This window comes from Urocitellus parryii, chromosome X (genome assembly GCF_045843805.1).
Source record: "Urocitellus parryii isolate mUroPar1 chromosome X, mUroPar1.hap1, whole genome shotgun sequence".
Taxonomy (NCBI): domain Eukaryota; kingdom Metazoa; phylum Chordata; class Mammalia; order Rodentia; family Sciuridae; genus Urocitellus; species Urocitellus parryii.
In genome coordinates this window covers 50,113,389-50,138,757 of record NC_135547.1, presented here as the reverse complement: position 1 = coordinate 50,138,757, position 25,369 = coordinate 50,113,389, and positions in this window count along the sequence as shown.

Below are 25,369 nucleotides of genomic sequence, written 5' to 3'. Positions count from 1 at the left end.
ACCAAGCTGGCCCCAAACTCGTGGGTTCAAGCAATCCTTCTGCTTGATTGATAATTGTTTCTGTCATACAAAATAAAATCAATTTAAAACACCCATGCATTTTAAGGAAAGATAGAAAAGACTTTTTTTACCCTGACCTAAAAATAATCTTCCAAATGTAAAAAAAAATGAATTAGGTGTAGAAAAACATTTATATTTGGGTATATGATGAATAATCTATTTGCTTTCTAGTCATGTAAACAAAATGCTTACATTGCAGTTGTTAGCTTTTCCAAAGTATTCTATTTTATACTCAGTTTTATTGAGAGTAAAATTGGAAATGGGCTCTGTAATTGATAGAGATCAAGAATGCCCTATTCTAATGGAAATATTGCTTTCAGTTTTGTAGTTATATATAATCCTAGTCTGTACCCTTTATGGAATCATTTTTTATGGAATCATTAACTTTTTCAAGACATTGAGGAATACTTACAAATTAAATTCAGCAAAATCCTAGAAGAATGAAAACACAATATAATTCCAAATCTATACTTGTCAAATCTAATTCACTGTTATAAATTCTTTGTGGATACACAATCAGTTGCTGACTAAATAAAATTTACATAGAATTAAATATTCGGTATATTTCCAATATATTATTGTGGTATTTATAAATGCTAGGATTGATTTTAGTTCACTTTTAACTAAATCCAATTAAGAAATAATTTTTCTAATAGTATTCCTAAGCCAACAAATTTTGTTTATCTTATTTTCTTTTTTCCCTATTCTCCTTTCTTTTCTCTCTGCTTTTATTTCTCTTTGTTTAATCGTGTATTTTCGCTACCAAATTGTATCTATTGCTATAAAATCATTTTTGAATAAAAGAAAATAATATTTAAATGTTTCTTTTTCATGAAACAATCCACTAGGCAGCTAGAGACAAATAATTTGAATTGCAAAATATAGTTTTTATCTTCTACCCATTTTTATCTGGGAAAACTGTCTTCTTTGAAAATAAATGTGTAGTCAGAATGTGTACACTTCTGCAAAATTAACAACTTTTTCCTAAAAATGTTTCAAACACTATGTTTAGAATAAATTAATGCAAATTAACACAAATATTACTAAAGTAATGTTATTTGTTTATACTGACTGGTTATAAAATGGCATTTGCAGTAATGAGAGCAAGCTATAGAATTTCAACAAAATTATGAAAGGTAAATGACTACAACAACAGTTTTTTTTTTTAAATTAATTTGAAGCTGAGTTTGAGAATTTGTTTTTAGTAGGAGTCATGGAATTCCTATGCTGTCAAAAATGTTGCCTAACTCTATGTACTTTTTGTTCTGATAGCATTTGTACTTTTTAATTATATTGTTATGAGTATAGAATAGAGGAAAATTTAGTGATAAAATAATAAAAAATGAGATGGATTGAAGGTATTAAAGGAACATTTTTTCAGATGAGATTTCAATGGGTTACTAAACTTAAGAACAAATATTTTGTGGGATATAGAGGCCATATCCTCTGTGATTACTCCTGATTATTCTTGAGCTTTTGATTGAAGTACCTAAGATCATCTTACCATGAATATTCTATCTATAATGGAATAATATGGCAAAGTACACCCAAGTGATTTATTTTAAAATGCATACTGACACAAATGTAAAAGGGAAAATTGTTTATGTATTTAATATATCCATATATTTGAGGTACATTCCTGTAATCTTCTGTCTTTAAATCATATAGAAATATTTTGCATACATTTCACAGCAAAGTAGCTAAGATAACATCACAGTGTGAATAAAGCACTTATGTATTCTCAGGCTAAATGTGAGTGAAATTGAGGAATTCTTTATTGAGGCCTAGAGTATGTGTATGTGGAACAAGTAGAAAACTGATATGTATAATATACACTTTAAGGGTTTATTGTATTACACTTACCATGAGAAACAGCAAGTATATTATTGTTCTTAAAAATTTTTAAGAGGAGAGAGAGAGAGAGAGAGAGAGAGAGAGAGAGAGAGAGAGAGAGAAGAGAATTTTTAATATTTATTTTTTAGTTTTCGAAGGACCCAACATCTTTCTTTGTATGTGGTGCTGAGGATCGAACCTGGGCTGCACGCATGCCAGGCGAGCACACTACCGCTTGAGCCACATCCCCAGCCTCCTCTTAAAATTTTAAACAGACTGATAGTGAAGTTTATGAAAATGTCATCTCTCTAACAGCTATGAAAATCCGTAACAGTAGCTGATGAACTCTGTTTGGCAAGGTAATACCAGTTTCAATTATTTGCCTTTTAAATGTCGAATGTCAAGTCTGAACAGAAACTGTCAAACTGTCAAAAATATATATTGTAAGGATTTCTTTCTTATCGTTGTTAAGAAGTATGCAAATATACTATAGTATTTCTCTTTTTAGAGCTAATTCTATTTCTTCTTTTTGAGTAATAACATTTTTCAGAGTGAAAGTTGCTGAAATGTATTGTGTTCTTAAATGAAATTTTTCTGGGGTTGGAATAGAGAAGAATCTCAGATATGGTAGTTAACTATTTATTGATTGGGTATTCTTTTCTTAAGCACACAAAAAATTAGGAAATGTTCAATCTGTCAATATGGCAAGAGGAAACTTAATATTAGAAAAATTATTCAGCCTATAAATAAATTTTCCAGTGCTGCCCCAATTGTGTTCTAGAGTTGACATCTATGATGACCATGTTAATGTTATAGGAATATATGACCTGTTTTAGGTAGGATTAATGTGCTCTTAGCCCCTAAGAATCTGAACTAAAAACAGTTTCACTATCAATAGGATTACTTCAATTTCTATATTTCTGAATTTAAAAAATAAAAATATTTGTTTTAATAAAATTAGGAGGCATAGAAATGAAGAGAATTGTGAAAAATATAGAATTTATTTACCTTTTCATGTATTCATTTCATATTGTACAACTTAAATTCTTCAGCAGCTAAGTCTGCATACTGTAGAAGGACTTCTGCATGTGGTGTTGGTACAATCAAAAACAGACTATTTTCTCAATGAACTCCCTATCTCCAGGATATTTACCACTTTCATTGAAAGTACTTGTGTGAATAATATGTAATAAGTAAAAAGTATGTACATATTATATTATACTTTTTTTATTATATACATCAAAGAATGTTAAAAATGAAAACATCACTGTCACCAGAGTCAAGAGTAGATTCTGCTTACTACATCCCTGTCATGATTGCAGCAAGTGGGCAGGCTGGTCTTATAAACTTGTAAATAAACATTCAGAGACTGTTAATGTTCATGTCATATAACTATGCCCAAGGCCAGAGGCAAAACTTTAGTTTTATCATTTGGCTCTCAGTCAAATGACTTTTATTGCACTTTCATTGTAAAAGTGCTAGTTCTTCATTTCTTTGTCTCCTAATTTATCTTCTTGTCCTTCTTGTTTAGGAAGTTATAATACTCAGTGTGTGACATTCTTTTTACTATAGCTCTGAATATAATTGTAATTCTGAAAGCTGTGATTTATGAACAGTGATCAGTGTAGTTTTCCAAATGAAGAGATGAATTAGCAAATGCATTTTTAAAAAGTCATCAATAAAAGTTCTATAATTGTAAAGTTAAATTAAACATAATTACATACTTGACATTATATAACTTTAACATATTATAAAGTCCTTGAACCCATATAGTTTTTATAGCTAAAATATTGATTAGATCAAAAAAGTATCTGTTAGAGTAATTTTACATTTTTAAATTGTTGCAAGAGTTTAAGAGGGAATATTTTTTATCTGAAATCCTAAATCAACTCCTTATTTTACAAGGGTCACTGGGGCGAAAATCATCCAGCTATTGAGGTATTTAAGCACAAGTATCTTGTTTTCTGTCTTTTAGATATTTTTTGCCTACACATGTTTTGAGAAATAAGTAAACAAACAAACTATATATATATATATATATATATATATATATATATATATATATATATATATTGTGTGTCTACCTGAGATCTATTTTTCTAAAACTAATGTCCTTTTACTTCTAGTGCATGCCCATGAAATAGAAAGCAAATTAAAACAAACAAACAAACAAAAAAGAATACTAGACATTACTTTAATAACAAATCTAAAAATCACCAGTATTTGCTCTTAGGACAGTTTCCTGCTCTAGTGACAAATCTCAGGAACAAAACATTAAATGAAGCAATTAGGCTTTTATTAAACAGCTTTTATTTTTTAAAAAATTGTGTAGTTGTAGATGGATAGAGTTACCTTTATTTTATTTATTTTTATGTGGTGTTAAGGATTGAACCTAGTGTCTCAAACATGCTGAGAAAGCACTCTGCACTGAGCTATAGACCCAGGCCAAGGGGCCTTCATTTTTATATTTAAAGTATCTAACTTGCTCTATAGTTCATTTTGTTTAGAAAACCACCAGTATCATTAGTATGATTATTAATGATTATGGAGATGGTTTCACTACCAGGAAGACTATTTCAACAGCTACATTTCTGAGATAAAAGTAAATATTCAATGGTTTTAAGAAAATTTTTAAGCCACTATTAATAAAGTAAATGTCAAGCAAAAGTCTTCATAACCATATTCTCTGGCTTAGACAGATTTGAAACATAATCAAGAGTCTATCTGTTTTATCACTTTAATCAATTTTCTTATGTACTCTAGATATACTCAAAAGTACCCAATTATCCATGTCTATCAAACCATATTACTTTAAACCTGGCAGAAGGTACTTACTCTGATGAGGCCTTTGTAAGAAACCATTCCTAAAAGCAATAAATCCAAGGTTGGAATTTGATCCAACAATACAGAATATAACTAATTAAAAAACTTTTAAATCTTACTAATTTATGAAAACTTTCTCTCTTCCCCATCTCCCCAGCTTTCTTTCACAGTCTATTTCTCACACCTACACACACACACTCAAACACATATATGTGCAGACACACATACATAGTGTCATTTCTTGAGGTAAGATCTAATCTTCCCCACCCCCCAAAAGATATATTTTTTGAAAGAAAAATAACAAAAATTATCTATTTTCAGAGAAGTACATATTTCAGAGAGCATATTGTAAAATTTATTTTTTATGCTACAACTTGCAATCTTTTTCACCTTCATTGAAATTAAGAACAGTTTATTAGGGCTGGCATTTTTGTTCAGTGGTAGAGTGCTTGCCTAGTACATGTGAAGCACTCGGTTTGATTCTCAGTATCACATAAAAGTGAATAAATAAAATAAAGGTATTGTGTCCATCTACCATTAAAATATTTTAAAAAGAACAATTTGCCATTTCTTTCTGGTGATCATTTTTCACATGCTTATAATGACTCATATTATGCTACTACTTTTCTTTTTAAATTTCCAGGATGAATAATTGCCAATTTTAAAGCTTGTTACTGATCCTTGTTTTTACAGTTCTTTCCTTAGATGAATGGTTCTTCTCTGAATTGTTTTTAAATCTCTAATTATAGAACCATAGAAATTGCCTTGTTATCTTCTCAGGGTTTGTTGAGGGATGAATAATATTGAAGGTTGGCTAACACAGTTTCTATTTTAAAAATTAATTTTTATTGATTTTTAATGTAGTATGAATACTTACCATGAGATTTACCCTCAATAATATTTAAGTGCACAATACAATATTTTAAACTATAGGCACTACATTATATGTAAGTTTTATTGCATAACTGAAATATTCTAATTGTTGAATAATTCTCCATTTCCTTCCACCCTTATCTCCTGACATTCTGATCTCTGTTTCTATGAGTCTGACTACTTTAAATACCTCATACAAATGAACTCATCTAGTATATGTCGTTCTGTGGCTGGTTTATTTATTTTTTTGTCCTAATGTCTACTGGGTTCATCCTCGTTGCTGCATATGATAGGGCTTCCTTCTGTTTTAGGGCTTAATACTATTTTATTGTGTTTTTATATTGCATTTCCTTTAACCATTCATCTGCCCATGAACATTTGGGCTGTTTTAGCATCTTGTTGTATAAAGAGTGTTGCAATGAACACATAGGACTACTAACATTCTTTTAGGATTCTGAATTTAATTATGTTGAATATATACTCATAAGTGGGGCTTCTGTATTATATAGTAGTTTTATTTTTATTTTTAAAAGAACTCCCATACCGTTGTCCACAATGATTGCATCATTTTAAATTCCCACCATATGTATACAAGGGCTTCAACTTTCCCACATCCTCACCAAAAATCATTATTTTTATTTTCTTATAATTGCTGTCCTAACAGGAGTGAGCTGTTATCCTATGATTTTGACTTGCATTTTTCTGATGTTTAGGGATATTGAGCATCTTTTCTTACATATGTTGGCCATCTATATGTTTGTTTTTTAGAAATGTCTATTCAAGTTATTTGTTTTCTTGATAATGAGTTGTAGGATTTCCTTACACGTTTGGATATTAATTTCTTATCAGATGTACTGTTTAGAAATATTTTTACTATTTCATGTGTTCTTTTATTACTCTGTTAATTATTTCCTTTACTTTCCAGATCTTCTTCTGAGTTAGACATAGTCCCACTTTTTTATGTTTTCTTTTAGTGAATTCTTTCATTAATCAATGGGTACAGCAAACTTTATATACACTAGGCAATATTTAAAATGCTATGGATACACTACTATACAAGACAGACACAGAAATGACATTTACAACAGTCTGGGACTTCACATCTGTTGAAAATCTTAAAAAAATATTTATTTAATATCAGAGTTCCTAATTATAGTATTCTTCCTTACACAAATGATCTCCTAAGTGTCTTTCCCTGTATTGAATCTGTGGTGGTAGTTAATTAGGAGAAGATCGAGGTGATATCACTGAGTTTACTGCACAGATTGATGATTGAAAATCATGTACATCCACAAGAATGGGATTTTTATTAGAATAAGGTAGTATAACTTGTGTAATTTTTCAAAATGGATTTGACTGTCATATAACTAAAAAGAACTAATAAAAAAGTAAAAAATAGATTGATAATATTGGAACAATAGAATTATAGAAAGGTTGAAATTAAGACTCTTTTATTCTTTCAGTCATTGAAAAAAAGAAAAGAAAGAATTCCTTCAAATAAAAGAAGAAGCATAATGTGAATTCTAGTTTTTAGATTCTGATTTCAAGCCTCATAGCATATCAGATTGCATTTCAGAAATGTGCCAATCTCACCCAGGCTTTAAATCCATTCATTCCCATTAGTATCTGGCCTTTCTTTTTATAGTCTTTCTCTGTTTTTAAGAGCCCTGGTGTCAGTGTGAAGGTTTTAGAAATTCAATCATCATTTTATCTGAAATCTTATAAATAAAACCTTTTATTAGTGAAAATTCTAATAATCATAACATTGGCAGCCACTGACATTTATTAGGTGACTGTTCTATAACCCACATTGTTTTGTTTAATCCTTACAACTTTCATGTAAAAGTTGATCATATTATCACAATTTTACAGATGGAGAAGCTGAGACTTAGAGAGGTTAATTTACCCCAAAGTCAAACAATAAGTGTCAATATTCATGGGTACTAGCTCAAAATCCCTTGTTTCTTGTTTATCATCCTTTTTTTTTAGCACAGTTCTAGTAAACTCCACAATCTGTGAACCATCCCACTAACAGCTCCCATTTCTGTGGATTTACCTAAGAAACATAAAAGAATGTCATTGAGATTTTAATAGGAATTAAATCTGTATAGCGTTTTTGGTAGTATGGCCACTTTGATAATGTTACTTCTACCTAAGAGCATGGGAGATCTTTCCATCTTCTAAGGTCTGCTTCAATTTAAAAAAAACATATGGAGATTCCTCAGAAAACTTGGAATGGATCCACCATTTGACCCAGTTGTGCCACTCCTTGGTTTATACTCAAAGTACTTAAAATCAATAATACATTAATGTAGCCACATCAATGTTTATAGCAGCTCATTTCACAATATCTAAACTGTGGAACCAAACTATGTGCCCTTCCATAGATGAATGGGTGAAGAAAATATTAGTATATTCAGACAATGGAATTTTACTCAGAAATTTAAAAATAACAAAATTATGGCATTTGCCTGTATATGTTTGGAACTAAAGAATATAATGCTAAGTGAATTAAGCCAATCCCAAAAAAATCAAAGGTGAAATGTTTTCTCTGATATACGGATGCTAATTTCACAATAAGATGAGGAGGATTAAGGAAGAATAGAAGCATGTTGGATTAGAAAAAGGGGGATGAAGGAAGGGAGGGGAAATGGGAAGAGGAAAGATAGAAGGAATGTGACATTACTATCCTTTATGCATATATGAATACATGACCAATATAATTCTCCATCATACACAATCAGAAGAATGAGAAATTATACTCCCCATATGTATAATATGTCAAAAATATTCTACTGTAACTAATAAGAACAAATAAAAAATGAAACATACAGGATATATGTTTTTGCAGTGTGGATATGATTTAAAATCAAGAAACAAAGATACTTGAGTAATAAAGGGAGGGGTTTAGCAAAAGTGTAGGCTTGGAGAAATTATTGAAGATCAGGAATGTGAGTGTAGAGAGCTTATATATTTTCTAATAAGCAACAGGTAACAATGGAAAGATTTTAATTGGGAGATTAGATAATAAATTTTAATTCCATATTGATGCTTTGTAGGATGAGTTACAGGAGGTTAGGTGGAAAAAAGTTAGTATACAGAAAGAATAGTTGGGAAGCTACTAAGAAAACATAATGATTGGATGTCTAACCTAAAGTAATACTCTTAGTATAACTTGTAGAATAATGATGAAACAAAAGAGATACTTTGCAAATAAATAAAGATGACTTGGTGATGGGATACTATTTTTAGAATTCTCTAAGGGGCATAAAACTATTCTGATTTCTTGTCTAAATGGAGGACAAGAAAAAGAAAAATCAAAAACATTTTAAGAAATTAGCCCAAATAACTATAGTTATAACATTCTGGAGACTGCAGAATTATGCTCAATATCAAACATGCATTGATTTGGTCCCATTAAATTTATTATTTTTAATGATCATCTTAAAGATTATTTCTTATCATATAAACATTTTAAACAACTATTTTATAATAAACCACAAATCTTTATTATTACTGATGGTTCTTTGTTATACAATATGCTCACTGAATAAGTTTAGTAACTACAGTTGTCTTAGTAAGTTCAGGCTGGTACAACAGAATACAGTAGACTGAGTATCTTAAACAACAGAATTTTTTTCTTATGTTCCTGTAGACTGAGAAGTCTAAGGTCAAGGCAAATGCAGATCTGGTGTCTAGTGAGGGCACACTTCCTGGTTTGTAGATGGCTTTCTATTAACATCATATAGTGTAGAGCAGAGAGAAAGAAAGCTCTCTCCTGTCTTTCTACTAGGGCCCCACCCTCATGACTTAATTACTTTCCCAAACATCTCTTTCTGATACCATTGCATTTCAACATGAGAATTTAGGGGATTGTACAAATATTCAGTCTTTTTGTCAGAAGCCAAATGGTTCTTACATTTTTCATATATGAAAAGTGATGAAGTGACCATTCATTCCATCTCTTTACTCTCCAAGTGTTTTAGTACTAGGGTTTAAAAATATTTACTATGAAAATTCATGATGTAGACATTAGAAACTCATAAGTATTTAATAGTTGGTATTATTCCACAAACATTTCTTTGCTGTTTTGCTCTTTTAAGAATTTTCATTTTTTAATGCTTTCACCTTACTGTGATTTCAGCAGCTCTTTTAGTAAAAATGAAATAATTGTTGCACAAAACCACCTTACTTTTGTTCTTTTCAAATAAATCTACAGGTTTATATAGACCAGACATTTTTGTTGTTATTTGGGAATAGGCAATTTAAAGTATATGAACTTCTGTAGTTTTTTTTTTTTTTTTTTTTTTTTTTTTTTGTAACAGGGATTGAACCCAGGGGCACTTAACCACTGGGCCACATCCCCAGCCTTCTTTCGTATTTTATTTAAAGACAGGGTCTCCCTGAGTTGCTCAGTGCCTCACAAAATTGCTGAGGCTGTCTTTGAACTCACAATCCTCCTGCCTCAGCCTCCCTAGTTGCTGGGATTACAGGTGTGTGCCACCACAGCCGGCTAAGCTTCTGGAAATTTTAGAACTTATGTGTCTAACACCTTGACTTAAATTAACAACCTAATTTCAGACTTGCAAAAAGTGTGAATACATTTCAGGTAGCATATGCAAATATGCTTTTTAAAAAAAGTTTGATAAATAATGTTCTTATGTGTGATATATATTGCCTAGTGTGTTCAATAAGTATGTTTAGCTAGTAGTACTGCCTTCATTATTATCCTCTCCATCAATACTTAAAAATTATAGTTACATTTTATATTTAATAAAAGGAACAAAATTATTAGACAGTAGCCCGGCTATATTAGCTTATACAATAACAAAATACTACTTAACAATTTCTTCATAGGATAACAAAAAGTGATATTTTTCAATACAGACTATAATACGTAAATGGGAGGAAGAGCAAATTCAGGTATTCTTTCATGTTTAACAAACCAGGAAAAGCTGAATGTCTTTAGTGAGTTGATATTATCCTCAAATTATGATTTCACAAGAATTTAAGAATTTAATAAGGGCTATATATCAAGACATTTAAAATCTTAATTAACTAGACTTATCATATGAAAACAAGTGTATGGTTAAACTAATGACTTTAATAGTTTTGTTAAGATATAAATCATATATCATACAAATAGTTATTGGTTTTAATGTATTCACAGATATGTGCAAGCATTACCACAGTCAATTTTAAGATATTTTTATCACTTTCAAAAGGAACCTAGTCTCAGATAATTGATAATGTAGTTTTTGCCTCAATAGTTTATCACATCCTGGACTTTCATATGCATAGAATCATATGGTATATGGTCTTTTGTAACTATCTTCTTTCCCTTACCATTATTTTCTCAAATTTCATCAAATTTGTGCCATACAATAGACTTCAATTATTTTAAATACTGAATAATATTCCATTGTATGGATAATCCATGTTTTTGTCTACTCACATATTGATGGACATTTGGGTTGATAACCCATTTTTATTATGAGTAATGTTGCTGTGAACATTTGTGTACATTTTGCTGTGTGAGTTTTTTAACTTATAAAAAGAAAATTTTAGCTCACAGTTTTGGAGCTTCCAATCTAAGATTGGTTGAATCCATTGTGTTGGGCTTCTGGTGGCAGGCAATAGATGGCAGTGACAAGTAGTATGTGGTGCAACAAACTGTTTATCTCATGGCCAGGAAGCAAAGAGAATAAAGAAGGAGTCTGGATCCCACAGATCTCTTCAAGAGAATGTGCAACATGGCTTTATTGTTTTAGGTTAATAACTCAAACTAAAAACACTGTGCTATGGTTACTCTATATTGAATTGTTTGAGAATTTGGCAGTCTTCCAAATTGGAGGGAACATTCAGCATTTCCATCAGCTTTATATGAAGGTTGTGATCTCTCTATATCTTCTTCAACAGTCATTATTATTTGACTGATCTTAGCCATCCTAGTGAATGTGAGGTGGTTTTTCCTTGTGGCATTGAATGCATTTACCTGATGATTAATGATATCAAGCACTATTATATGCTTATTGGCCACTTATATATCTTCTTTGAAGAAATATCTATTTAGATTGTTTGCTCATTCTTAAATTAGGAAATTTTTATTTTACTATTGAATTACATGATTTTTTAAAAAATATATTCTAGATATAAACAATGTAAAATTCGTGATTTCTCCCACTCGGTGGGTCATGTTTTCATTTTCTTCATAATGTGTTTTGAGATAAGAATATTAAATTTTGACAGTCATTATTTATCTATTTTTTGTTTCTTATGATTCTGATGTCATATTTAAGTATTATATGCCAAATCTGAAAGAATGAAATTTACTCCTATATTTTCTTCTAAGAATTTAATATTTTTGCTCTTAACAGGATGCTCCATTTTGAGTTTTTTTTTCCTGATGAAAGATAGGGGTCCAAATTAATTCTTTTTCATGTGAGTATCCATTTGACCCAGTACCATTTGTTGAAAACACTATCCTTTTCCCTATTGAGTAATCTAGCACCTTTATTAAAATCAGTTGACCATAGATGTGTGGATTGATTTTTGGATGCTCAATTATATTTTTATTATTCATGTCTGTCCTTTCACCAGTAATATATTGTCTTGATTGCCTTTGCTTTCAAGTAAGTATTTAAATGAGGAAAAAGAGTCTTCCTGCATTTTTCCCCCAGAATTGCTTTGATTATTCTAGGTCCCATGCAATTCTATATGAATTTTAGTATCAGTGTTCCAGTCTATAAAAAGAAGTCAGCTGAGATTCTGATTGCCTTGAATCTGTATAACAGTTTGTAAAATATTGCCATCATAACAATGTTGACTCCTTTAATCCATGAGCATAAGATGCTTTTCCTTTTGTTCAGATCTTTCTTAATTTCTTTGATCATAATGTCATAGATTTCAGAGTATAAATTTCACACTTTTGTTAAATATCTTTAAGGATTTTATTACTTTTGATGTTATTGTGAATTGTTTTCCTAATTTAATTATCAGATTATTCATTAAGGGTATCTAGAAATACAATGGATTTTTGTATGCCAATATTGTATCCTGTAGCCTTGCTGAAATCATTTATTACATATAATTTTAATAGAGTCCTTAGGAGTTTCCTTTCATCTGCAAATAGACATTGGTCTTCCTTTCTAATTTCAATGCCTTTTATTTTGTTTACTTGCCTAAATAACACAGCTAGAACCTCTATTACATTGTTGAATAGAAGTGGAAAACACACTCGTTGTTGTGTTGTTCTTGACCTTAGGGAGAAACATCGACGTTTTAAACATGAAACAGGATGTTAACTGTGTTTATTACTCTTCCGAATTTTAATATTTTTATCATGAAAGAAAGTTGGATTTTATTAAATGTTTTTCTGCATCTATTGAGATAATATGTAAGTATTGTTTTTATTCTACTCATGTGGGTTATTATATTAATTTATTTTCAGATGTTAAACCACAATGGCACCAACTAGCTTAGCCCTATCCCAGAAGGTTCTCACTCAGAAAAACAGAACATCAATGAGGTCAAACCCATGCAGTGTGGTTAGGACTTGATAACATACTGCCTATTTGGCACATATTTATTTTCTAGTTGCTTCTGGGGGATCAAGATAATACATATATTCACTAGTTATTCTGGAAGTTGGAACAGATATTGTGTGTCCCGAAGTTCACATTATGGATCAATCTTTCATTTCTGATTCTAGTAATTTGAGTAATTTTCTTGGTTGAACTAAAAAAATGTCTCTTTTTTTGTAAATAATCAGTTTTTGGTTTTATCATTTCTATTCTATATACAACTAATTTCTACTCTTTCTCCCTTATTGTTTCCTGTCTTCTTATTGATTTAGATCTGTTTTACTTTTCTTTTCCTGTGTCTTAAAGTAGAAGATTAGCTTATTGATTTGAGATCTTTTTTTTAAAAAAGGCATTTACAGCTATTAATCTCCCTCCATGCAATGCTTTAGCTACATCATATAAATTTGATACATTTTCATATTTATTCTTCTCAAAGTAGTTTTTGATTTCCTTTTTGGTTTATTCTTTTACTTATATCATTATTTGGGACTATATTGTTAAATTTCCACAAAGTATCCACAAATTTCCTTATTCATATTTAATTTTATTTTGTTGTGATGTGATAATATTATTTATATCACTTTAATTTATTGACTATTATTTTATTGTCCAATATATTGCATTTCATAGATAACATTCCATGTTCTTGTTGAAAGAATGCATATTCTATTTTTATTAGGTGGAATGTTCCATAGATGTATTTTAATCATAATTGACTTATCGTGTTATTCAGGTCTTTTATTTTTTGTTGATATTCTGTACAATTATTTGTCCACTGTTAAAAATGGTATATAAAATTCTTCAACTGTTAATTAACAGTTCAAAATTAAACTGTTTAATTTTCCTTTATATATTCATCAGTTTTTGCTTTAGTTATTTTGAAACTCTGTTATTAGTACATACATGTTTTGGGCTTTACTTCCTAGTGTAGTGACCCTTTTGCCATCATAAAATGGACCCCTCTCTATGTATAGTAGAATTTGTGCTTTGAATTCTATTTTATCTGATATTTGTACAGCCACCGAAGTTTTCTAATGTTTGAAGTTTGTATAAAATATTTTTCTATTCTTTCACTTTTAATTTATATGTATTTTTTATTCTAAAATGTGTAAACTCTGGACAGCACAAAATATATTTAGTTTTGTTTTTTTTCTCGTTGGTCTGATGATCTCTACTTCTTAATTGGATTGTTTGACTCATTAATGTTTTTTGTTATTTTTGGAAGATTTGGATTTACATATGACATTTTAATAATTTTCCCCATATTTCCTAATGTCATTTTTTCTACCCAATTTTCCCTTACTGCTTTTTGTTTCACTGAATGCACATTTATTATACTTTTGGACTTGAGATTTCCAGTTCAGCTATTTTTGGAAATTTCTATCTATCTATCTATCTATTTATTTATTTATTTAATTTATTTTTTTCATTAGTTACACATGACAGTAGAATGATCTTGACATATCATACATTTGAATCAAATGGGGTATAATTTCTCACTTTTCTGAGTCTATTTATTTATTATTACTTTATATTTGATACAACATGTCATCACACTTAATTTTACTTTTTCTTGCTTTCCTTTAGTTCTGCAAAATATATTTATAGTGGCTACTTTGAAATTCTTTTTGACAAATCTGAAATCTGATAATTCATGGTAATTCTTATCACCCATGACTTTACTGGTATATGAGTTATACCTTCTACTTTTGTGCATCATAATTAGGCATTTTTGATAAAATATTGAGATATATCTGGTTATTGTTGTTCCCCTTTGGCCCTGAGTTTATTGTTGTTATTTGCTTGTTTAATTATTTTAATAACTGGCTAGATTATTCTAACAGAGTCATCCCCTATGTTATACAGCTTTGTATTACTCTAACAAAATACATAAATTATGATTAACTTATAAAGAGAAAAAGTTTATTTTATCTCATGCGTTTGGAGGTTACAGTCAAAGACCAAGCTTACCTTTAACTTTGGGTCTCTGACTAGGTATAACACCATTGTGGGATCATGTTACAAAGCAAAAGTGACTATGTCATAAACCAGGAAGTATAACAGGAAGAGACTAGGTTTTCACAATCATTTTCAAGTGCATTCTACTAGTGACCTACAGACCTCTCATTAATCCCCACTTCCTAAGTGATCTACTGTCTCCCAATAGTTCCATTCTGGAGACCAAGCCTTTAACTAATGGACCTTTGGGAGACATCCAAACCATAACATCACCCTTTCAATTCCCTTACCCCTTGCTAGGTATGGTGTTAAATTTCTGATATTTCTCCCCAATAAGATACAGCTTTGGGTATACCCATAGCCACACTGTGATGACAATGATACTAATCAGGTTCTCATTAAAATTTTCCAAATGGCTGTTATTGCTGGCAAATTACTCTGTTGTTTTCAGGAATATCCTGTAGCATAAATTCTTGAGCAAACTAATTCAATCAAAAAGAGCTCCTTAAATGGATTGTGTTTTGAGATTAGTGTTGGCTATTTGTTCTCATTCCCAGCTATCTTATTCTCATTATTGTTCTACAAATTAGCAAGCTTATCATCTATTCTTTAGCTCATTTAAACCCATGAATCTCCTTTAATTGCTGTTTAGCATAACCTCCACTGCTCTGGAAGGACCTTTAGGCTTAAGTTTCTCCAATTTTTGTTGCAAATGAGGTCAGGTTTTTTTTAAATTTAAATAATATTATTGTATTTTATACCTTTATTTAATTAATCTATTTATTTGTATGTGGTGCTGAGGAAAGAACCCAGTGCTTCATGCATGCTACGCAAGAATTCTACCACTGAGATACAGCCTCAGCCCCATGAAGTCAGGTTATAAAGAAGGGATTAGAAACTGTTTTACAGCCTATTTTCCTTCCAGGCAAAAATCTCTGAGCTATGGTTCTGGATCTGGGAATGGGGGCAATGTCAGTCTTATTTTCAAGTAACGTCTCAGCTCTAGGAGCTAAGTGCTAAGTGTTAGAAGGAGCAAAAACTTGAGATTCTCTGTTTTTCTGGTATAGAACTACTGTTTATAAGCTGAGGAAGAGCTACCAGGGCTCCAGTATTATCAGTGATTTATACCCAAAGTCCAGCTTCTATTCCACTATTAGGGGAGAGCACCCCCCTCCCTAGTCTTTTGAATAGATTTAACTGGGGGTTGCCTCAGCCACCAGGAGTGACAGGATGAGAAATGCCTACTTCCTATTGCATTGAGGAAGAAACTCTCAAGAAGCTGAGGGGAAGAGATGGACCTATATTCACAGTTGTAGCTGTCTGGAGGAAAAAATCTGACTTACTTGGATGGGAGGAAATAGAAAGGAATTACTGGGTTTAACTATTTGTAAACTTTGACTTCTTACCAATTTACATAGATTTTTCTTGAATAGATGTATTCATTATAGGACCATTACCAGAGACTTTATATGTTTGCAAGTGTGTGTGTGTGTGTGTGTGTAAATATTTTTCTACAAATTCACTGAATTGTGGCTTAGTTGAGCTTGTCATACTGTCTTTCGTGGGTTCCAGTGATTTATGCTTTAGAAGAGTACTTCTTGCACTTTAACTGCTACTAAATGTATGTATGTATATATATATATATATATATATATATATATATATATATATATATGTGTGTGTGTGTGTGAAAACTCCTTGTATCAGCCTGTGTGATATTGTATTATCATAAGCAATACTTTATGCATTTGATCTTCATAATCTGGAGCTTCTAAACCATTAAGAATGTCTAAAATGGCAAGTCTTTTTCATGCTAGTGAGATGACTCTGCTTGTGGGTTCATGCACAGCCTCAGGATGAGAACTTATTGCCAGAGAAACCAAGTATGTATTAGTGGATTGGAACTTTCTACCTCAGCCACAGATATCCAGAATGTAAAGAGAAACTGAGGTCGAGTGGTTCAATAATATAGCCAAAGACTTTAGGCAACTGTACTAGCATAAGGAAACCATCTTAACGTGCCCCCCCAAAGAAAGGAATTAAATGGTTTTCAGTGTTTAAAAAACAATATGCATGGCACTATTGAGAGGGCACTGTAAGGTCAGGCACTGGTGACCAAAAGGAGGCATATTAAAAGGCTGCTGAATAAGGCTTTATTGAGATTCACTTCCCGGTGAAATCCTCCAGTATAACAGAGCAGGTGCAGGGGAATTGCCTGGCTCAGCTGGATTTGAATTTTTACTGGGCTTAGGGCAGGAAGGGAGGGCTTGGGACAGGAAAGGGAGGTTTTTAGAGTCCCTTTTCCTACTGGGATTGGTCACGGGATCTTGCTGAGATCCAGGATTGGTCAGGAGACCTCACTGATTGACAGGTAGTTCTGTCAGTGCCTGATTGGTGGTTCTTTCACCCACATGGGTTGCCTGGTGCTTTGTTCCCTTAGCTACCTCAAAGTGACCTAACATGTACCATCCCTGGAGAGGACATTAAATCTCTGTTCCTCCATTCCTTAGCCTATATATCTCATATATCTTACTGTTTGTGAGTTGTACCTTTTTTGATAAGGAGGTAATTTAATGGGCAAACTATTTTACTGGGTTCTGTGAGCCATTCTAGAATATGTCAAAAACTGATGGGCAGTCATGGAAACAAATGGTTTCTAGCCATTGGTCAGAAATATGGATAATAATCTGGATGCAAGATGGCTAAGTTAAGTGGCTCAATCTTGTGGTACTGAGGCCCTATCCTGTATGATATGACACTAACTCTAGGTAGATAGTGTAAGAATTGAAGTAAATATTAGAATACCCAGCTGATGTCCACAGAGAATTGAAGAATTCTTTGGTGTGGAAGAAAACTCACACATTTAGTATCAGAAGTAAAGTCTCTAGTTGTAATTAATAGATATAAGTAAAACAGTTGGGTTTTTCTACATACACTGCTTTCTATTTTGTTTTCATAATTTGTGGTAAAGTAATTTCTACTACCCTACTATAGTGTGCCAAAAGTGTATTTTACAGTGTTTTCACATTGTAATGGTTAAATTAAGAAAAAATTTGTAATTTATTGAATGAATGTATAATATAGACAGGACATAATGTAGGAGCTGAGTTTAACTTTAAAAGAAAAATATATAGTGATTAACCCATTCACAAACAGTGAGGAAAAGAAAAAAGCTCATTAATAATATAGAAAATGTAAATCAAAATAGTATATCAAGTTCAAGCCTGGAAAAGATGACGCAGATTTTTTTTTTTTTACTTTCCCTCCTTCTACTAAGTGTAACTATAAAACCTAGACATAGTACAAGAATTCCAGAAAGATAGTAAGAAAAGGTATTTTGGCTTGAGACCACAGCTGCATGTCATTATCCCTCCTCCTATACAACAGAAGCTGAACAAGACCCAGAAATTTCCACTATTAGACCAAAGAATATAAGGGAACTCAGATAAGTCCATTCCTCTGTTCAACAACTTGCTAAGTAAGCCTGGTATCACCCATAGCAGGAATGAGTTTGAGTCCCAACAACACTAAATAATTGGACAAATTTCTTCCTTTCTTGTAAGGCCTGGAATTTCTTTTCCCTGCTCACAGATACTAAGGTGAAAGAAATAAAAAGGACCCTACAAAATGTTTGGTCTGGAAAGTCTGTCTTTCCAATGTGTCTGGGAATCCCCTCATTTTCTTATAAATGTTATGAAAATTGTGGAACATAGATAAGGGAATCCCTCCCCTCAAAAACTGACCTTGCTCAAAAAGATGTTTCCATACCAAACAAGCCAGGCAAATCCTAACAAAACAAACATCCAGTCAGAAAATCCAGTCATAGGCTTTATACTCCCGTCTGCTGCTGAGAGATGCAGTATCAGGCAAGCTGACTATTCAGGAAGAACCCATCCCTAGATAGTCCCTTTGTCTCCATGAACCAGAGATTACCTTCCTCAACCTAGTGATAAAAAGATAACTGGAAGGCTCTGTTAGGATTTATTTGTTTCTCTATTTTTTTTTTTTAGTGGTGCATTCTAGTTGTATGTAGTGATGGGAATAGTTGCTATATAATCATACATGTTACAAAGCAATAGGGAATTACTAGGGGGTTATCTTAACCCCAGTGAATCTGAGATCCCTTTTCATACTTAGAGACACCCAGTATCATAGGCTGAGGAATCATCTTCTGCACATTTAGACATCACTAGCATAGAAAATTGGGAGACCCTATAGCTCACCCACAACCTGCACAGAAGAGATGAACTGAGTTTAAAAGACCTAACTGCAACATTAAACCAAGAAAGCAGAGAAAAATCAGGCAACACAGACAAACGTTTTTCAAATCCAAAGTGGGATGGCTCTGAGACTTAAGGGTCAGCTTCCACACTGCTGCAAAGTGAGTGCAAGCCACATTTCCTTTATTTTATAGCAGAGACATCAGAGGCAGGGGTAAGGTTTCAAGGGTAGAGACTTGCTTCCTGATGTCTTGTGATCAGCAGATTGATTGACATCTTGGCAAGTCACACACATATCAGGTACTGTGTGGGATCTTAGAGCTAGAGGTGGAGATGCACCTGCATCACATGATTACTCCCTGCCAGGGAACTCACAACACCAGGCCTATCCTGTCATTTGGCTACTATGCACAATAGTTGACACACATAGCCTGTGGATGGCTTGTGACACTACAGCATCAGATAAACTGAGCAAAACAAAATAATACTACAAAAGCATCAAAAATTAAATTTATTGGAATTTAAGACCAGAGTATAGACTAGGAATTGCATGCTGAATAGAAACAAAATAAAGACCTGATAACATAAAAGATTTAAAGGGACCCATAGCTGCTAACATAATGGAAGACATATCCAGGATACAATTGAAAATCACTGGTCATACAGAAAATGAAGAAAATCACAACTTGAATGTGATAAAATGAAATGATGCCACTATTTAGATAAATCAGATGTAATTAATTATTGATTTTTCTAACAAGGCTTTTAAAACAGCCATCATACAAATGTTTCATATTTGTTGCATATTCATATTTATTGCATATTCTCCTGACATAAATGAAAAATACAAGTTTTTAATAGAAATAAAAGTTATTTGAAGAAGAAGAAATGAAAAATGTAGAACAAAAAAAACATGAAAAAATCTTGCCACATGGAATCTAAAAGATTAGATAAATAGCATTCACTTTTTCTGAACAAAAGAGAAAAAAGAAAACAGAATGAAGGGAAATAGAGCATATCCTTAGTGCCCCATAGAAAAATAACAACAAAAAAATGACTTACATCACTGTAATCCTTTATGGAGAGGAGAAAGAAGGCTGAGATATGGTACAGGGAAATAATGGCTTAAAATATTCCAAATTTGGTGAAAAACAGTAACTCAAATTTAAGATGAGTGGAATCTAATAGGATAAATGGAAAGAATCCTACATATCATAATCATACTTCTAGAAAGTAAACTAAAGACAAAACAGTCTTTCAAGCATCCAAAAAATATGATGCATTTCTGTTAGAAGAGCATTAATAATAATGACAGTAGTTTTCTTATCTTAAATTTTGGAGCCAAGAAGTAAAATGTCACAACAGTTTAGAGGTGATAAAGAAAGAAAAATTTATTCTGAATTCTATGTCTAGCAAAACTATCCTTCAGGAATTGTGAAGCAAATAAAACTTTTTTAGGTTAAGGAAAACTAAAAGAATTTGTCTCTAGCACATGCACCCTTAAAAATTAAACAGAGTTTGTAAAAATGGATGTGATTAAAAAAAACTTAAATTAACAGGAAGGAAAAGGAATAAAGGAAAGAGTAGATACATGGATAAAATATACTATTGTTTTATTCAATAGTAGTGCTTTTTTTCGAGGGAGAGTGTGTTTGTTTTTGTTTGTAAGATGGAATCTCAATATATTGCCCAGGCTGGTCTTGAACTTTCACACTCAAGTGATATTCCAATCTCAGTATCTCTAGTAGCTGGAACTATAGGCACACACCAAGCACCCTGACTTCTCATGACTTTTAAAAATTATATCAAGTCAATGCTATTTGAAAATGAAGAATGGCCAAGACATAAATGGCAATGAGGTGTCCACATTTCACTTGACATAGGAAATTGTCAATACCAGTAGATTAAATTTTATATTTATATCATAATACCTAGAGTATCTACTATGATAGATATACAAGGAGATACCAAGAAAATACATAGTTTATAAATAAACCAAGAAAAGATAGAAGGGATAATCTGGCCTAATGAAGACTGGGGGAATGGAAATTGTGCAGATTTCTAGCATTCTGATTCTGTGCAACTCTCTCCTCTTTAATACTCTGTCCTGTGAATTCTTGTACCTTTAACCTCTTCAAATTTTCAGCTATATTTCCTAAACTCAGGAAGATGAGCATGCTTTACCTGGGTTCCCCTCCTTGCACCATGGCCTAGAAAACTATCTCTAGGCAGTCAGCTCAGCATTCATTTGGTTTGGATTCTTTGATTCCCATCTCTAAACTGTTGATCCTTTGTTCTTTGATCTTCGGTATGTTAAAAGACATTGTTTCATTCATTTTTCTGACATTTTGTCGGTGGAAGTATTAACCTAATCCCTGTTTTTAATAAATGACTATGTGGCAATATCAATATTTCTCACAGAAATCTCTTAAGAAAATTGGAAAACATTAAAAACAGAGCAAGAAATTATTTTGTTTTTATTTAGTGGGTGAAACATTCATGTTTAAAGGGTTATACTAAGTTATTTTTTGAAAATAATTTTACCTGACATTTTTTGTTAAATAATTTTCAAATTTTATATGGATTGTTTCATTTGATTTTCAAGTAAAGCAGAATGTCAAGTGGCATCTTTTGTTCTCATTATTATTCTTGCCTATTCAACAGCCTTTTATTCAAGAGGAGATTTCAACTTTTAATGAATATGTGTGAATGATACTTAAGACTTTATTAGGTAGAGCAGAGACAGAGTTCTGCTTAATTAAACTGCAACTACCACCATTTACAGATAACTTATTAGAAGTGACATTTTTTTTAATAGCCATGTGGCTGGAACATGGTATAGCTAATAAAATACATAAAAAATGATAGACATGTGTCTTCCTGTTGTTTTTTAAGATGACTACTGGTAAGCTGGCTATAGTTATAAGGTTGCATATTGCTCATTGGTAAATATGAACTTCTACTATGACTTTTGGTGAATCATGTGGAAATTATTCATAGAAGAAGAAGGAAAAACATATGGCACATCATCTGTTGAGTATATCTGTGTTTAATGATGCCCTTTGTCATATCCTTAGCAGCAAATCATTACATGCTGTTGGTTACTCAGAGAGTAAGTAAAATGAGTTGTTAGTCTCAGTTCAGTGCCAGTAGAACCTTGTTTACACCATAGAATTACCTGATAGACTCCATTTAACTGACTGTTAAACAAGCTATGAGGTTAAAGCTGTCTAAGGAAGACTTAACCATTATACATATAGTTTCCTTGGAATAAACTCAAGGCTGTAAAAAAATGTACTGCCTTAAGGCACTTACCAAACTTAGCAATTAGAAAATGTCATTAGCTAATTGTGAAATTTTGAGTCTAAATTTATTTAAAGCTATAACCTTTCATTCCTGCTTATAGATTTTAATTAGTTTTAATTACCCAATTTTGCACTATTTATAATATTTATGGCTAAGAAAGTATTAGCAGACAACTGATTGAAAATGTGTGTAGAAGAAATCCCCTTAAGCAGGAGATAAGCTACAGTAATTATTTTAAATATGACCCTAAAAATAATCAGCACTCTCTAATTTTTTCTAAAAGTATGAAAGAGACTTACTAAAACATCTAATTGTATCTAAGACATAAAATATAAGATAGTTTTGAGTTACTAATTAATCGAATCAAATGTCTCATTGATTATAAACAAAATAACCTGAGGATTTAGGGAATTCCAGGCATCAATGAAAATAGAGTAACAAATAATTTATACAAGCATTTATTTCTTTCATTAGTTGATATGCAATTTATTCCTTCATTCATTTGCATATATGTATTTTCATACAGTAAGTTCATACTTTATTACAATGCACTATTATACTCCTTGGCGAATAAAAAAAAATGAAGAAGACAGGATGTTTTCAACATAGTTAAGGAAACTCAAATTGCTGTGAATTGAAGGCTAATTTAGGTAGCAGAGTAGAATAGGCAAAATATTTTTCGAACATAAAGAAGGGGTTGCTGAAATCTGATGGGGTAGACAAACGAAAGATTTCACATGGGAGTTGAAATTTGATGGGCATTTAAAAATAAGTCAGATTATCTGTAGGAGAATGAAGAACAGGAAGAACAATAGTATTATAAAGTCAGAGAGTCAAGGTGAAGATGAGGAAAAAATGAATAGCTAATTGTCATTACGGTTTAAACGTCTTTTGTGAAGAAGGGTAAGATGGATGAATATTACCTACTTGTAGAATGGAAAAACAAGCAAGCCCATAGAAAATAACCTGAATTCTGAAGTGAGTAATTTTTTTAAATGATCAAGATTTGTTAGCCAGAAGGATCATTTTAGGTTTCCTTTGTAGCTTTGTGTAGCAGAAATACAGAGAGATCTCTACTTACAATGGTTTGACTTATAATGACTTGACTTTATAATGGTGTGAAAGTGAAATGCATTGAACTAAAAGCATACTTTGAATTTTGATCTTTTTCCTGGCCAGCAATATGAAATATGCTACTTTCTCACAGTGCTGGGCAACTGTAGGGAGCCACACCTTCCAATTAGCTCATGAGGGTAAATAGCCAATACTCTACAGTATAGTCTGTTGCTGAACCACAATGTCTGGTGGGTTACGTGTATCAAATACATTTTTTACTATGAGATTTTCAACTTCTGATGGTTTCTCAGGTTTCAAACCATTTCAAGTAGAGGAGAATCTGTACAGAGCATTTTTGAAAGACTATGTACTAATTTTTATCATTTTGAGGTGACAGATTAGCAGAAATGTACATGTAATATGTCTTTTTCTCCAAAGTAGTTATTTTACTACAAATCTTGAAGGACTTATTAGTCAGCTCAGACTGCCATTAAAATATTATAGATTGGGTAATTTAAAGAAAAAGAGATTGTTTATCTTACCAATCTTAAGACTAGAAGACCAGATCAAGGTTCTAGAAAATTTCATTTCTGTGAAGGCTCTCCGAATGGCTTGTGGATTACTACCTACTTTACCTACTTTCTATGCCTTCAAATGGCAGAGAGATAAAGAGAGATAGAGAGAGAGGTAGAGAGAGAGAAAGAGAAGGAGAGAGAGAGAGAGAGACAGAGAGAGAGAGAAAGAGAGAGAGAGAGAGAGAGAGAGAGAGAGAGAGAGAGAGAGAAAATAAAGTGCCTGATGTCCTGCTCTCTCTTCTTGTAAAGGTACTAATTGTAAGGAACACACCTACACCTAGTTCTAATCACCTCCTAAAGGCCCCATCTCCCAATACTGTTGAATTGAATCTTAGGTCTTCAACATATGAATTTGGGAGGGACAAAGACCTTAGGTCCAAAAGAATTGGTGGCCTGGTGTATTTTATCTGGATAAGAATAAGAAATCTTCAGCAAAATTTCCTATTTACATGTGTATATGTATTTTTTTCTTTTGAGTATGACCAAAACCTTCACCATATTCTCAAAAGACAAGTAACACAGAAATATAGAAACCACTGGAATGTAGGAATTTCCCTCAACTTTTTTGAAGAAATATCTTTAGCATGTTTGAAACTAGTGAACACTTAGATTGATTCTCTTTCATTTTTCCATGCTCCATTCAATTATTTCTATCTCATCCTTCAAGTCTCAGTTTAACTGACATATATTTAGTTTCCCTTCATAATCACCAAAATAAAATATTTCCCACTTTTTTTTTGTTTCCTGTTCTTTTTGTTTCCTTCAAGGTACACAATTTATATCTTGCAATTATTTTATTCAATTTTGGCTTGTTTTATTTAGGCATTGTCTTCTTCACTCTTGCATCACCAATGTCTATACATATTAGTCACTGTAAAAACCTTTTTTAAAATAAATTATAAGTAAATACATGAGCAGATGCATAAAATGGCTAGGACTTTACATAAATGATTACATCTTTAAATATTTTTCTACTTTATTACAGGAATATATCAGACATATGACATATTCCAATGCTTTGTCACAGTTCTTACATGTTCTGTTCAGTGTATTTTTAATGTTTGTTTGGGAAGGTTTTATT